The 13,694-nt window shown below is 43.1% G+C and overlaps 1 protein-coding gene across 4 annotated transcripts in view; it reads left to right on the top strand.

The window, feature by feature from the left end:
* The window catches only part of STRBP (spermatid perinuclear RNA binding protein), a 184,664-nt gene that overhangs the window by 150,329 nt on the left and 20,641 nt on the right, over window positions 1–13,694 (top strand). The window lies entirely within an intron of this gene.

Raw genomic sequence — 13,694 nt, 5'->3', positions numbered from 1 at the left:
CTTTCACAACTTCATTCACATTTTGCTCACTCAACTGAATGGCAGACTGGAGTACCCGCCATTTGGCACAAAGAATCCCAAAGGAACACTCCACCAGTCGCCTAGCACGTGATAGGCGCAAGTTCAAAATTCTGCGCCTGTGGTCAAGGTCGCGCCGGGGATATGGCCTCATGACATTACGTGATAACTGAAAGGCCTAATCTGCCACAAGGACATAAGGGACTGATTGTTCGGGGGAGCCTGGTAGCTGGCGTGGTGGTGGTAGATCCAACTGGTTGGTGCGTAGCCGCCGACCCATTATGGAAGTATTGAAGACTCTAGAGTCTCCCGTCCTTCCATAGGCCCCAATGTCCACAATTATAAACTTGTATTGAGGGTCTACCAGAGCCAACAATACAACAGAAAAGTATTGCTTATAATTGAAGAATTGGGACCCTGAGTTCGGCGGCTTACGCACCCTGATATGTTTGCCATCCAGGGCCCCAATACAATTTGGAAACTGGCAGTCCTCCTCAAAGTCCCTTGAAATCCTTAACCAGTCTTCCATCCTGGGCTCGGGTAGGACCACCTGATGGAGTCTTGTCCAGATTTGTGCACATGTAGACCTCACTATGCCTGAATTGGGGGACTTTCCAATGAGAAACTCATGGTGGAGGGCGGCATAAGACAGGCCAGTGGACAGGAAGCTGTAGAACAACAGAAATAGTCCAGGTTAGAATGGCTAAAGTAAAAAAAAATCAGTTACATGCCGACCAAACTTGGTAGGAAATGAGAGAGAACAACACAAACATATTTGGTGGCACAATGACTAAGTGATATGCAGTACATATTAGATGTAACATTGTGCTGTGTCAGGTGAAACATATTTTGAGTAAGATGAGGGTATTAAACATTGTCCAAGAAGGCCAAAAAAACATAAATTAACACACACATTATGAACATAGAGAATGTGGTTGTGGAGTACATACCGTATTGTGAGTAGAAGTCGCTCCTCTGCAGATATGGCTTGGCGCATCCTAGTGTCCTGAAATGTGATCCCAGGGCGCACTGTCTCCAAGAGGCGATCAAATGTGGAAATGCTCATTAGACAGTACTGGTAAAAATTTTCCGGATGCTCCCGCAGAGACGAATAGAGGCGGTGAAAATGCCCTCTTGTGAGTCGTTGCCTCAAAAGTGGATGTACCCACATGCGTCTCCTCCTCCGCGGATCCACTATCACAGGATATGGTTGGCCAAAGCGCCGTGACAAAAGCCAGGTAAAGAGAACCTGCTCGGTTGTATTGAATGTCAGACCCTCTGCCATGCTGCACAAAGAACACCAACACACCTCGTGAAAGCAAGGTGAGAAATGTACAGAATGTAGGCAGCCACCTATTTCTGAGTGTCTAAATAGGGTGCAGGCTAATGATTTAAATTGTTTGCAGGCCTCAAAACCATTAAATGTCCATTTTGCAAGGCTGCGAGAAAATCTCGCCATACGGATTGCATACGGAGACACACATGTGCAAAATACGCGACCTCACCTTGCTTACGGATGACCTACAGACCACTATTTTGTGGTCATTGATCCGTATTACGCATGTAAAATACGGAGCGTATTTTGCGCAGGTTAGTGTGACTCCAGCCTCAAAGTCTCCTCACTTTGGCATGTCAGGTTTGACATGTCACTCTCCGCAAGGAGAAACATTACCTCTTGGAGTTTTGAAAAGGACACAAGGAAGAAAGACTCAAAAATAAACTATAACAGCAATTTTCTCACTTTGGATAATCACACATTTCAAGACAAGTGTTATGTGAAAAAGTAGAGGGGAGGGGGTCGTCTAAAAGCCAGAGCGTCATACTAATTGTGAGGTTACAAGTTGGAAGTGTATGGAGACAGATTCTTCTCCTGCTTCCTCTTTGATCCCTGGCTGGGAATGTATTGACTTTGCTGTTGCACGGTTTGCCTGGGGGAATCTGTTTTGCAGCGTGGAGCTACCCGTGTTCTCTTTGCCAAGCTTTGCTGAATATCATTGTAGGGATATTGGCTTTTTCTATTTCTGAGCTAAACTAAATCCAGGCGAAAATGAAGAATATCTTAGTTTGTTCTTTGCTTCTAACATGCCGCATTTTACAACATTGTGGAAAAACAACTGCAAGGGAAATTGTGCATCTAAAAGGTCGGGTGCCCCAGTGTCATTGACGGTACAATACAGTCTCTGCATCTCTCATCTTCCTATACACAGTGCTGGAAATACAAGAAAGGCAGCAGTGCTGCCACTACCGCCATTGATCGCGTGACCGTCAAATTGTTTCGGAGTAGGAAAAAACACAACACCAAAATAGCCTACAGGTTGTGTCTAGTATTGCAGCTTTGCTCCTTTAACGAAATATTGCAGAACTGTAATACCACAAGCAGTTGTCAACCAGTGGGGGGTTGGTTTATTTCTTTTTAGAATTCAGCCATGTTCGACCCATTTCAGGCCCCTATTTCTTTCAAGGGGAAGAGGTTATGGCTCCTTTCTGAATATTGAAGCCATCACTACAGCATCTGTATGTTTCTAGGCTGTTTTGAGTACTGAATTAATTACCTAGGGCCCCATAATAGTACACCCATAAAATGGTGAACTCTAGTGTGCACACAGGTGGCGACCAGATGGATAAACATTTTTACTGAGATAGTAGCATAAGAAAGTTTGTGGACACAGCTCATCCCATCCAAAATGCATGCGGTATTCAGTCTGGTTCCTGGGCATAGGGAGGTATCAAGCTGCTCTGTTCAAAGGGAGGAGAAAGGATTTTTAATCCAGCACACCAAATTAAAAGCAACAACTCAAATAATAACAGCAAACTCTTAAAGGGAATCTGTCAGTACAGTAGGATCACCCCCCCTCCTAAGCCGTTTATATGGGCATTCAGGTCATAGGAAGCTGAATAACAGGATACCTTTATATCCACGATCTGATGTCTTATTCCATAGAAATCCACATTTTCTTAATATGTACATGTAAATGAGCAGTTAAGATCTACAGGCTGGACATAGATCTCCCCGAGAATCTTCCTTCAGAGATTATTTTAGATTAAAGTAGGTATTACCAGTGTAAGACATGTAGCACAGGAGAGTGAACTGTCAGTCATTGCATGTCTCACACTGGTAACACCTCCTTTCATAGAAAATAATCTCTGGAGGCAGATTCTCAGGGAGATCTATGTCCCACCCATAGATCTTAACAGCTCATTTACATAGTGACAAAAAAAGTGTATATCTCTGAAATAGGACATCAGACCGCAGATATCAAGGTGTCATGTTATTCAGCTTCCTTTGACCTGCGTTCCCATATAGACGGCGGCCCAGGAGGGACTATCCTATTGACAGATTCCCTTTAATCATAAAATAAGTTACAAATGACAATACTACTGGTATAACAGCACAAAATATCATCTAATTAGATGACATCCCATGTTGATAGCTCCTTAAAATTAAATTATTAACCCCAGAATGGGATGTCGTGGACATGCATATATCCCATAGTAACCATGTAACAACAAAAAAAACCCTTCATAATATGGTTACAGTCATGTTACTTCCTATCAATGCAAGTCTGGTCTGCACCAAGATTTTTAATTATACCTATTACAGAGAAAATGTATCAGTGTAAACTTACAAACCACATGTTGTGAATACTCCACATCAATATAAGCCTGTTGTGCACTTAGATTGGCAATTATGGCTATCAAAAAGAAATTGTATCTTCACTACAAACTGACATCAACTATCTACTGTGCATCAATGTAAGCCTGTAGTGCGCGAACATTAATTACGGCTGTTGCAGAAAGAATATATCTTGTCAGTATAAACTGACAACTATCGCTTACGAATACTTTATATCAACTTGAACCTGTTATGTAGTAAACAAACAAAAAATTTATATTTATATATATATATATATATATATATATATATATATATATATATATATATATACTCACTGGCCACTTTATTAGGTACACCATGCTAGTAAGGGGTTGGACCCCCTTTTGCCTTCAGAACTGCCTCAATTCTTCGTGGCAGAGATTCAACAAGGTGCTGGAAGCATTCCTCAGAGATTTTGGACCATATTGACATGATGGCATCACACAGTTGGCGCAGATTTGTCGGCTGCACATCCCTGATGCGAATCTCCCGTTCCACCACATCCCAAAGATGCTCTATTGGATTGAGATCTGGTGACTGAGGAGGCCATTTGAGTACAGTAAACTCATTGTCATGTTCAAGAAACCAATCTGAGATGATTTGAGCTTTATGACATGGCGCATTATCCTGCTGAAAGTAGCCATCAGATGTTGGGTACATTGTGGTCATAAAGGGATGGACATGGTCAGCAACAATACTCAGGTAGGCTGTGGCGTTGCAACGATGCTCAATTGGTACCAAGGGGCCCAAAGAGTGCCCAGAAAAAATTCCCCACACCATGACACCACCACCACCAGCCTGAACCGTTGATACAAGGCAGGATGGATCCATGCTTTCATGTTGTTTACGCCAAATTCTGACCCTACCATCCGAATGTCGCAGCAGAAATCGAGACTCATCAGACCAGGGAACGTTTTTCCAATCTTCTACTGTCCAATTTTGATGAGCTTGTGCAAATTGTAGCCTCAGTTTCCTGTTCTTAGCTGAGAGGAGTGGTACCCAGTGTGGTCTTCTGCTGCTGTAGCCCATCTGCCTCAAAGTTCGACGCACTGTGCGTTCAGAGATGCTTTTCTGCCTACCTTGGTTGTAACGGGTGGCAATTTGAGTCACTGTTGCCTTTCTATCAGCTCGAACCAGTCTGCCCATTCTCCTCTGACCTCTGGCATCAACATGGCATTTCCGGCCACAGAACTGCCGCTCACTGGATTTTTTTTCTTTTTCGGACCATTCTCTGTAAACCCTAGAGATGGTTGTGCGTGAAAATCCCAGTAGATCAGCAGTTTCTGAAATTCTCAGACCAGCCCTTCTGGCACCAACAATCATGCCTCGTTCAAAGGCACTCAAATCACCTTTCTTCCCCATACTGATGCTCGGTTTGAACTGCAGGAGATTGTCTTGACCATGTCTACATGCCTAAATGCACTGAGTTGCCGCCATGTGATTGGCTGATTAGAAATTAAGTCTTAACACACAGTTGGACAGGTGTACCTAATAAAGTGGCCAGTGAGTGTATGTATATATATATATATATATATATATATATATACATACATACATACATACACACACACATACCGTCTATACTCGAGTATAAGGTGACCCGAGTATAAGTCGACCCCCCTAATTTTGCCACAAAAAAACTGGGAAAACTTATTGACTCGAGTATAAGCCTAGGGTGGAAAATGCAGCAGCTAATGGTGAATTTAAAAAATAAAAATAGATACCAATAAAAGTAAAATTAATTGAGACATCAGTAGGTTAAATGTTTTTGAATATCCATATTGAATCAGGAGCCCCACATAATGTTCCATACAGTTCATGATAGCCCCATAAGATGCTCCATACACAATACACCCTAGGTTAATAATGGCTCCATAAGATGCTCCATAGAATAATATGCCCCATATGCTGCTTCATAAAGGTTATGGCCCCATAAGATGTTCCATAGATTATGCCCCCATATGCTGCCCCCATAAGATGCTCCATAGATTATGCCCCCATAAGATGCTCCATAGATTATTCCCCCATATGCTGCCCCCATAAGATGCCCCATAGATTATGCTCCCATAAGATGCTCCATAGATTATTCCCCCATATGCTGCCCCCATAAGATGCTCCATAGATTATTCCCCCATATGCTGCCCCCATAAGATGCTCCATAGATTATTACCCTATATGATGCTCCATAGATTATTCCCCCATATGCTGCCCCCATAAGATGCTCCATAGATTATTCCCCCATATGCTGCCCCCATAAGATGCTCCATAGATTATGGCCCCATGTGCTGCCTCTGCTGCTGCTGCATTTAAAAATAAAAAAAGTGACATACTCACCTCTCCATCGCTGGGGGCCAGGTGCCAGTGTCACTGCTGGCACCTAAGATACTCACCTGTCCTGCATCCATGGCTGCTTGCTGCTGTCTGGCACGTCATCTGTCGGTGACGTTCAGACTGCAGGGGGCACGGCGCGAACTAACCATGTCACAGCGCCCTCTGCTGTCTGAATGTCACTGACAGATGACGTGCCAGACAGCAGCAAGCAGCCATGGACGCAGGACAGGTGAGTATCGCTATACTTACTCGACCTGGAGCTGTCTCTTCAGTCCCCAGCTTCTCCGCGATCTGCCTTCAGCGGTCACGTGGTACCGCTAATTAAAACTCATGAATATGCGCATATTCATGAGTTTAATGAGCGGTACCATGTGACCCTGAAGGAAGGGAGGGAGATCGCGGAGAAGCTGGAGGCTGCAAAGACAGCGCCAGGACCGGTAAGTATGACCTGACACCCCCACCCCCCCAACCCCCTGGTGTATATGACTCGAATATAAGCCGAGAGGAGGACTTTCAGCCCCCAAAAAATGAGCTGAAAATCTCTGTTTATATTCGATTATATACGGTATATCTCCATGGGATACATGTCATGAATGGATGTGATACTATATGTTAATAATTCATGAAATAGATCTGATCAGTTTTGTAACTTAAGCCTTGAGAGATTTGGATTTGTAGTTGATAGGAGACAGTTTCGCCTCCAGTCTCCATCCTTTTTGGGTTTAGAGACTTTTTCGGTACCATGAATATTGAATGAGCACAAGTCACCGCTGTGAACAATCAGGAAATGTTTCGCTGTCCCAATGGTTTCCAAAATATAAAGTGTGAACTGTCTGCAGTATGCTCCAGTATTTCACCCTCATCAGCGTAAATTAAATCAATCCAGTATTCCTGAAAAGTCAGACGAGTGTCATGCAAGTACAATGCGATTTTTCTCACCTAGCATCTGTATACAATGCATTTTTAACATCAGCTTTTACATACAGTAATTTTCTGTCATTTCAAGCTAGTTTACTAGCTAATCAGGGCTGTGGAGTCGGTAAGCCAAACCTGCGACTTCGGCTCCTCAATTTCCCTTACACCGACTCCGGCTCCGACTCCCACACATATTGCTTATATTTAAGTGAAAAATTTATTGTAGTACAATGTGGACATTTAATCATTTTTATGATCCAATAATCAAGATATTTAGATAGAACAGAATATATATTTATTGGAATACAACTTTAGAACACAAAAACTGTAAAATTGTAAATATGTAATACACTATGTAATATCGATTACATATATACAGTACAGACCAAAAGTTTGGACACACCTCATTCAAAGAGTTTTCTTTTATTTCATGACTATGAAAATTGTAGATTCACTCTGAAGGCATCAAAACTATGAATTAACACATGTGGAATTATATAATTAACAAAAAAGTGTGAAACAACTGAAAATACTGTGTCTTATATTCTAGGTTCCTCAAAGTAGCCACATTTTGCTTGATTACTGCTTTGCACACTCTTGGCATTCTCTTGATGAGCTTCAAGAGGTAGTCACCGGAAATGGTTTTCACTTCACAGGTGTGCCCTGTCAGGTTTAGTAAGTGGGATTTCTTGCCTTTTAAATGGGGTTGGGACCATCAGTTGTGTTGTGCAGACGTCTGGTGGATACACAGCTGATAGTCCTACTGAATAGACTGTTAGAATTTGTATTATGGCAAGAAAAAAGCAGCTAAGTAAAGAAAAACGAGTGGCCATCTATGAATTAGCACATGTGGAATTATATAATTAACAAAAAAGTGTGAAACTGAAAATATGTCTTATATTCTAGGTTCTTCAAAGAAGCCACCTTTTGCATTGATTACTGCTTTGCACACTCTTGGCATTCTCTTGATGAGCTTCAAGAGGTAATCACTGGAAATGGTCTTCCAACAGTCTTGAAGGAGTTCCCAGAGATGCTTAGCACTTGTTGGCCCTTTTGCCTTCACTCTGCGGTCTAGCTCACCCCAAGCCATCTCGATTGGGTTCAGGTCTGGTGTCTGTGGAGGCCAGGTCATCTGGCGTAGCACCCCATCACTCTCCTTCTTGGTCAGATAGCCCTTACACAGCTTGGAGGTGTGTTTGGGGTCATTGTCCTGTTGAAAAATAAATGCTGGTCCAACTAAACGCAAACCGGATGGAATAGCATTCCGCTGCAAGATGGTGTGGTAACCATGCTGGTTCAGTATGCCTTCAATTTTGAATAAATCCCCAACAGTGTCACCAGCAAAGCACCATCACACCTCCTCCTCCATGCTTCACGGTGGGAACTAGGCATGTAGAGTCCATCCGTTCACCTTTTCTGCATCGCACAAAGACACGGTGGTTGGAGCCAAAGATCTCAAATTTGGACTCATCAGACCAAAGCACAGATTTCCACTGGTCTAATGTCCATTCCTTGTGTTCTTTCGCCCAAACAAGTCTCTTCTGCTTGTTGCCTGTCCTTAGCAGTGGTTTCCTAGCAGCTATTATACCATGAAGGCCGGCTGCACCAAGTCTCCTCTTAACAGTTGTTGTAGAGATGTGTCTGCTGCTAGAACTCTGTGTGGCATTGACCTGGTCTCTAATCTAAGCTGCTGTTAACCTGCGATTTCTGAGACTGGTGACTCGGATGAACTTATCCTCCACAGCAGAGGTGACTCTTGGTCCTTTCCTGGGGCGGTCCTCATGTGAGCCAGTTTCTTTGTAGCGCTTGATGGTTTTTGCCACTGCACTTCGGGACACTTTCAAAGTTTTCCCAATTTTTCAGACTGACTGACCTTCATTTCTTAAAGTAATGATGGCCACTCGTTTTTCTTTACTTAGCTGCTTTTTTCTTGCCATAATACAAATTCTAACAGTCTATTCAGTAGGACTATCAGCTGTGTATCCACCAGACGTCTGCACAACACAACTGATGGTCCCAACCCCATTTAAAAGGCAAGAAATCCCACTTATTAAACCTGGCAGGGCACACCTGTGAAGTGAAAACCATTTCCGGTGACTACCTCTTGAAGCTCATCAAGAGAATGCCAAGAGTGTGCAAAGCAGTAATCAAGCAAAATGTGGCTACTTTGAGGAACCTAGAATATAAGACACAGTATTTTCAGTTGTTTCACACTTTTTTGTTAATTATATAATTCCACATGTGTTAATTCATAGTTTTGATGCCTTCAGAGTGAATCTACAATTTTCATAGTAATGAAAATAAAGAAAACTCTTTGAATGAGGTGTGTCCAAACTTTTGGTCTGTACTGTGTTGTGTGTGTGTATATATATATATATATATATATATATATATATATACACACACTCACTGGCCACTTTATTAGGTACACCATGCTAGTAACGGGTTGGACCCCCTTTTGCCTTCAGAACTGCCTCAATTCTTCGTGGCAGAGATTCAACAAGGTGCTGGAAGCATTCCTCAGAGATTTTGGACCATATTGACATGATGGCATCATACAGTTGGCGCAGATTTGTCGGCTGCACATCCCTGATGCGAATCTCCCGTTCCACCACATCCCAAAGATGCTCTATTGGATTGAGATCTGGTGACTGAGGAGGCCATTTGAGTACAGTGAACTCATTGTCATGTTCAAGAAACCAATCTGAGATGATTCGAGCTTTATGACATGGCGCATTATCCTGCTGAAAGTAGCCATCAGATGTTGGGTACATTGTGGTCATAAAGGGATGGACATGGTCAGCAACAATACTCAGGTAGGCTGTGGCGTTGCAACGATGCTCAATTGGTACCAAGGGGCCCAAAGAGTGCCAAGAAAAAATTCCCCACACCATGACACCACCACCACCAGCCTGAACCGTTGATACAAGGCAGGATGGATCCATGCTTTCATGTTGTTTACGCCAAATTCTGACCCTACCATCCGAATGTCGCAGCAGAAATCGAGACTCATCAGGCCAGGCAACGTTTTTCCAATCTTCTACTGTCCAATTTCGATGAGCTTGTGCAAATTGTAGCCTCAGTTTCCTGTTCTTAGCTGAGAGGAGTGGTACCCGGTGTGGTCTTCTGCTGCTGTAGCCCATCTGCCTCAAAGTTCGACGCACTGTGCGTTCAGAGATGCTCTTCTGCCTACCTTGGTTGTAACGGGTGGCAATTTGAGTCACTGTTGCCTTTCTATCAGCTCGAACCAGTCTGCCCATTCTCCTCTGACCTCTGGCATCAACAAGGCATTTCCGGCCACAGAACTGCCGCTCACTGGATTTTTTTTCTTTTTCGGACCATTCTCTGTAAACCCTAGAGATGGTTGTGCGTGAAAATCCCAGTAGATCAGCAGTTTCTGAAATTCTCAGACCAGCCCTTCTGGCACCAACAATCATGCCACGTTCAAAGGCACTCAAATCACCTTTCTTCCCCATACTGATGCTCGCTTTGAACTGCAGGAGATTGTCTTGACCATGTCTACATGCCTAAATGCACTGAGTTGCCGCCATGTGATTGGCCGATTAGAAATTAAGTCTTAACACACAGTTGGACAGGTGTACCTAATAAAGTGGCCAGTGAGTGTATATGATATAGCACTATGACTTATCTCAGCTAAGACAAAGCCTAGATCCTCAGGCTACATTCACACCATGGGCGTAGCCAGGATCAAACCTGGGGGGGGGGGAAGAACCTCATACTGTTCCGCAGAACCTCATACTGCACACCCCTACACTTGAAAATAAAGCCTGCACCTTAAGAAGATGTGGTGGTGATGAATGCAGTCTATTTATTCCAACTATCAATTGATGTTGATGTGTTACTGAAGACTAGCAATGCCTGTCCTGGGCGTCCTTTTGGGCAGCTATGAGGTGTACCTGACTGGTGCTAAAAAAAAGGAGTGTTAGTCTGTGTGCTACCCGGCTTTCATTCTTTTTGGTACAGATAAGATATGGATAGACAGATATGGATAAATGGATAGATAGAGCAGATTTCTAATCTGCTTTTGCAAACATCTATGAGCTCAAAAACCTTTCAGGTGATGCAGTTTTTTAAAAAGCTGATCGGCTTTTGCAGCTGAAAAATGTATCCTCAAACGCAGGAAAAACGCTGTGTGTGAATGTAGCCTTAGATCAGGAATAGAACAGCCATTCATAGGACATTTCATAACTTTCCCAAATTCCTATGAAAAAATATTCACCACATCCTGCATTGAATTACTGTACCCAATTTATTATATATTTTAGGAGTCGGAATCGGTCCATTTTATACCGACTCCAACTCCGACCACCAAAATGAGCACCGACTCCGACTCCACAGCCCTGTAGCTAATAAAACAATCTTTTATACAGATATATTTTGATAGAGGTCATTGAGATATATAATCACTGCAGTGCATATGTAGCTTACTGTACATGTATTTAGTTCATTAAAAAAAAAAAACACGGTGCGAGGTCCCCCCCCAATTCTTCTTAACCAGCTGAGTGAAAGCTGGGGGCTGATGTTAATAATCTGGGAATGTGGGTAATAAAAATGGAGCCTCCCAGGTTTTTAATTTCAGCTCACAGCTGTCTACTTAGGCCTGTTCCACACTTCAGTTTTTTCGTGTCAGGTAAAATCCGCCAAAATGGCGGAAAGCGGATCCATTGCTAACTGATGTGAACGGATGCCACCAGACCGGTTTTTTTTTACGGATCCGATGAATGAAGAATTTTAAAGGAACCGCAGGGGGGGGGGGGAGAGAATTTTTTCTGTCCGCCAGACATGATTTCAGGGTTAAATTTCCAGCTGACTTCATTCCTCCGGGCATGCGCACTGTAAAATGCGGATCCTGCAGCAAAGAAAACGTTGCATGGTCCGTCCAGGCATGTCGGCGGACGCAAAAAAATTGACGGATCCGCAAAAAACGTATCCGCCGGTAATGCAAATCAATGGGGAAAAAAAACGGATCTGCCCCAAAAAATTGCGGATCCGTTATTTTTGCAAAACGGCGGATTTTGACTGATGGTCAAAAACGGAAGTGTGAAACAGGCCTTAGCCTTCACTGGTAATTAACAAGGAGGGACACCCCACACACCAAAAAAAAAAAAAAAAAAAGACGTGTGGTTCCCCTAATAACCTGCAATGGCTAGGCAGACAGCTGCGGCCTGATATTAATGGCCTAGGAAGGGCCATGGGTATTGGAGTAAGTACAGCTACAGCCTGAGCCTCCCCAGAAATAGTGCATCCATTAGATGTTCCAATTTTGGCTCTTATCCTCCGCTCTCCCCACTTGCCCTGGTGCAGTGGCAATTTGGGTAATAATATTGGGGTTGATGTTAGCTTTGTATTGTCAGGTGACATGAAGCCCAGGGGTTAGTAATGGAGAGGCGTCTATAAGACACCCCCATTACTAACCCCATTGTCAAATGTAATTAAGACACGAAAAAAAACCTTTAATTAAAAACACACAGTCCTTGATTTAAAATAAAACTCCCTGACCCTCTTTTACCCATTACTGTAAAAATAAAAAAAAATAAAACACCCTGTTCCTCACCATTCCTCAGATAATAATTATGTGATACTGTCCCATGAAGAACTCCCAGCTCAGCTACATGCAAATGATTTGTTGAGCAGTGGTATGATGCGACTGCTCAGCAAGCTAGCCGGAACACACTGCAGTGTCTAGGGCTGACGTGTGTAAGGTCACCGGAGTTCATAGTCGATAAAACCCGATCATCTTACTAACATTACCTCTCGCATCAAAATTCTTGCGATGTGAGCAGTGAAGTCAGTAAGGTGACCGAGGTTCATTGGCTATGAATTCCGGTGACTTTACTCAGGTCAGCCCTAGACACTGCAGGAGCGTAATCACACTCCTGTCTCAGTGTGTTCTGGCTGGCTTGCTGAGCAGTCGCATCATGCCACCGTTCAGCAAACTATCCAGATGTAGCAGAACTGGAGTTCCTCGTGGGACAGCATCACATAGGGTTTATCTGCGGACAGGTGATGAATATGGTTTTATTATTTTTTATTTTTACCGTAAAAGAGAGTCGGGAAGTTTTTATTTCAAATAAAGAACTTTGTTTCTTTCAATTAAAGGACTTTTTTCTGTGTCTATTACATTTGACTATGAGGTTACTAATGGGAGTGTTTTATAGATGCCTCTCCATTACTAACACCTAGGTTTATTGTCAGTTGAGACTACAAAACTGACATCAACCCTATTACCCCACAAGCCTCCACACCAGGGCAAGTGGGAAGAACGGAGGCTAAGCTCCAGAATTGGTGCATCTACTGGATGCCCCATTTCTGGGGCAGCTGAGGGATTATTTTCTTAGTCTGGGAGGGGGCTAATATCCATGGGCCTTTCCAAGGCTATTAATACCAGTCTGCAGCTGTCTGGCTACTCTTTGCTGGTTATTAGTTGTAGGGGACCCCACGTCATTTTTTGGGAGGGCACCCCTTGTTAATAACCAGTAGGGCTAATTAGACAGCTGGGAGCTGATATTAATAGTCTGGGAAGCTCCAGATCATTACCCTCTTCCCAGACTATAAACATCTGCCCCAGCTGTCCGCTTTCCCTCAGCTGGTTAAGAAAAAGTATTGGGACCCCACACCATTTTTTTCTTTTAGTTTATTTTTAACTAAATACATGCACATTAAACTACACACTCACAGCACTAATTATATATCTCACTGACATCTTTCTATTCTATGTATATATCCTATTCTGTCAGGTCATGCTGTGATTTTA

Source organism: Dendrobates tinctorius, unplaced genomic scaffold, assembly GCF_039654945.1.
Source record: "Dendrobates tinctorius isolate UK_male_01 unplaced genomic scaffold, ASM3965494v1 ptg000120l, whole genome shotgun sequence".
Taxonomy (NCBI): Eukaryota; Metazoa; Chordata; class Amphibia; order Anura; family Dendrobatidae; genus Dendrobates; species Dendrobates tinctorius.
This window is presented reverse-complemented; position numbering and strand designations above follow the sequence as displayed.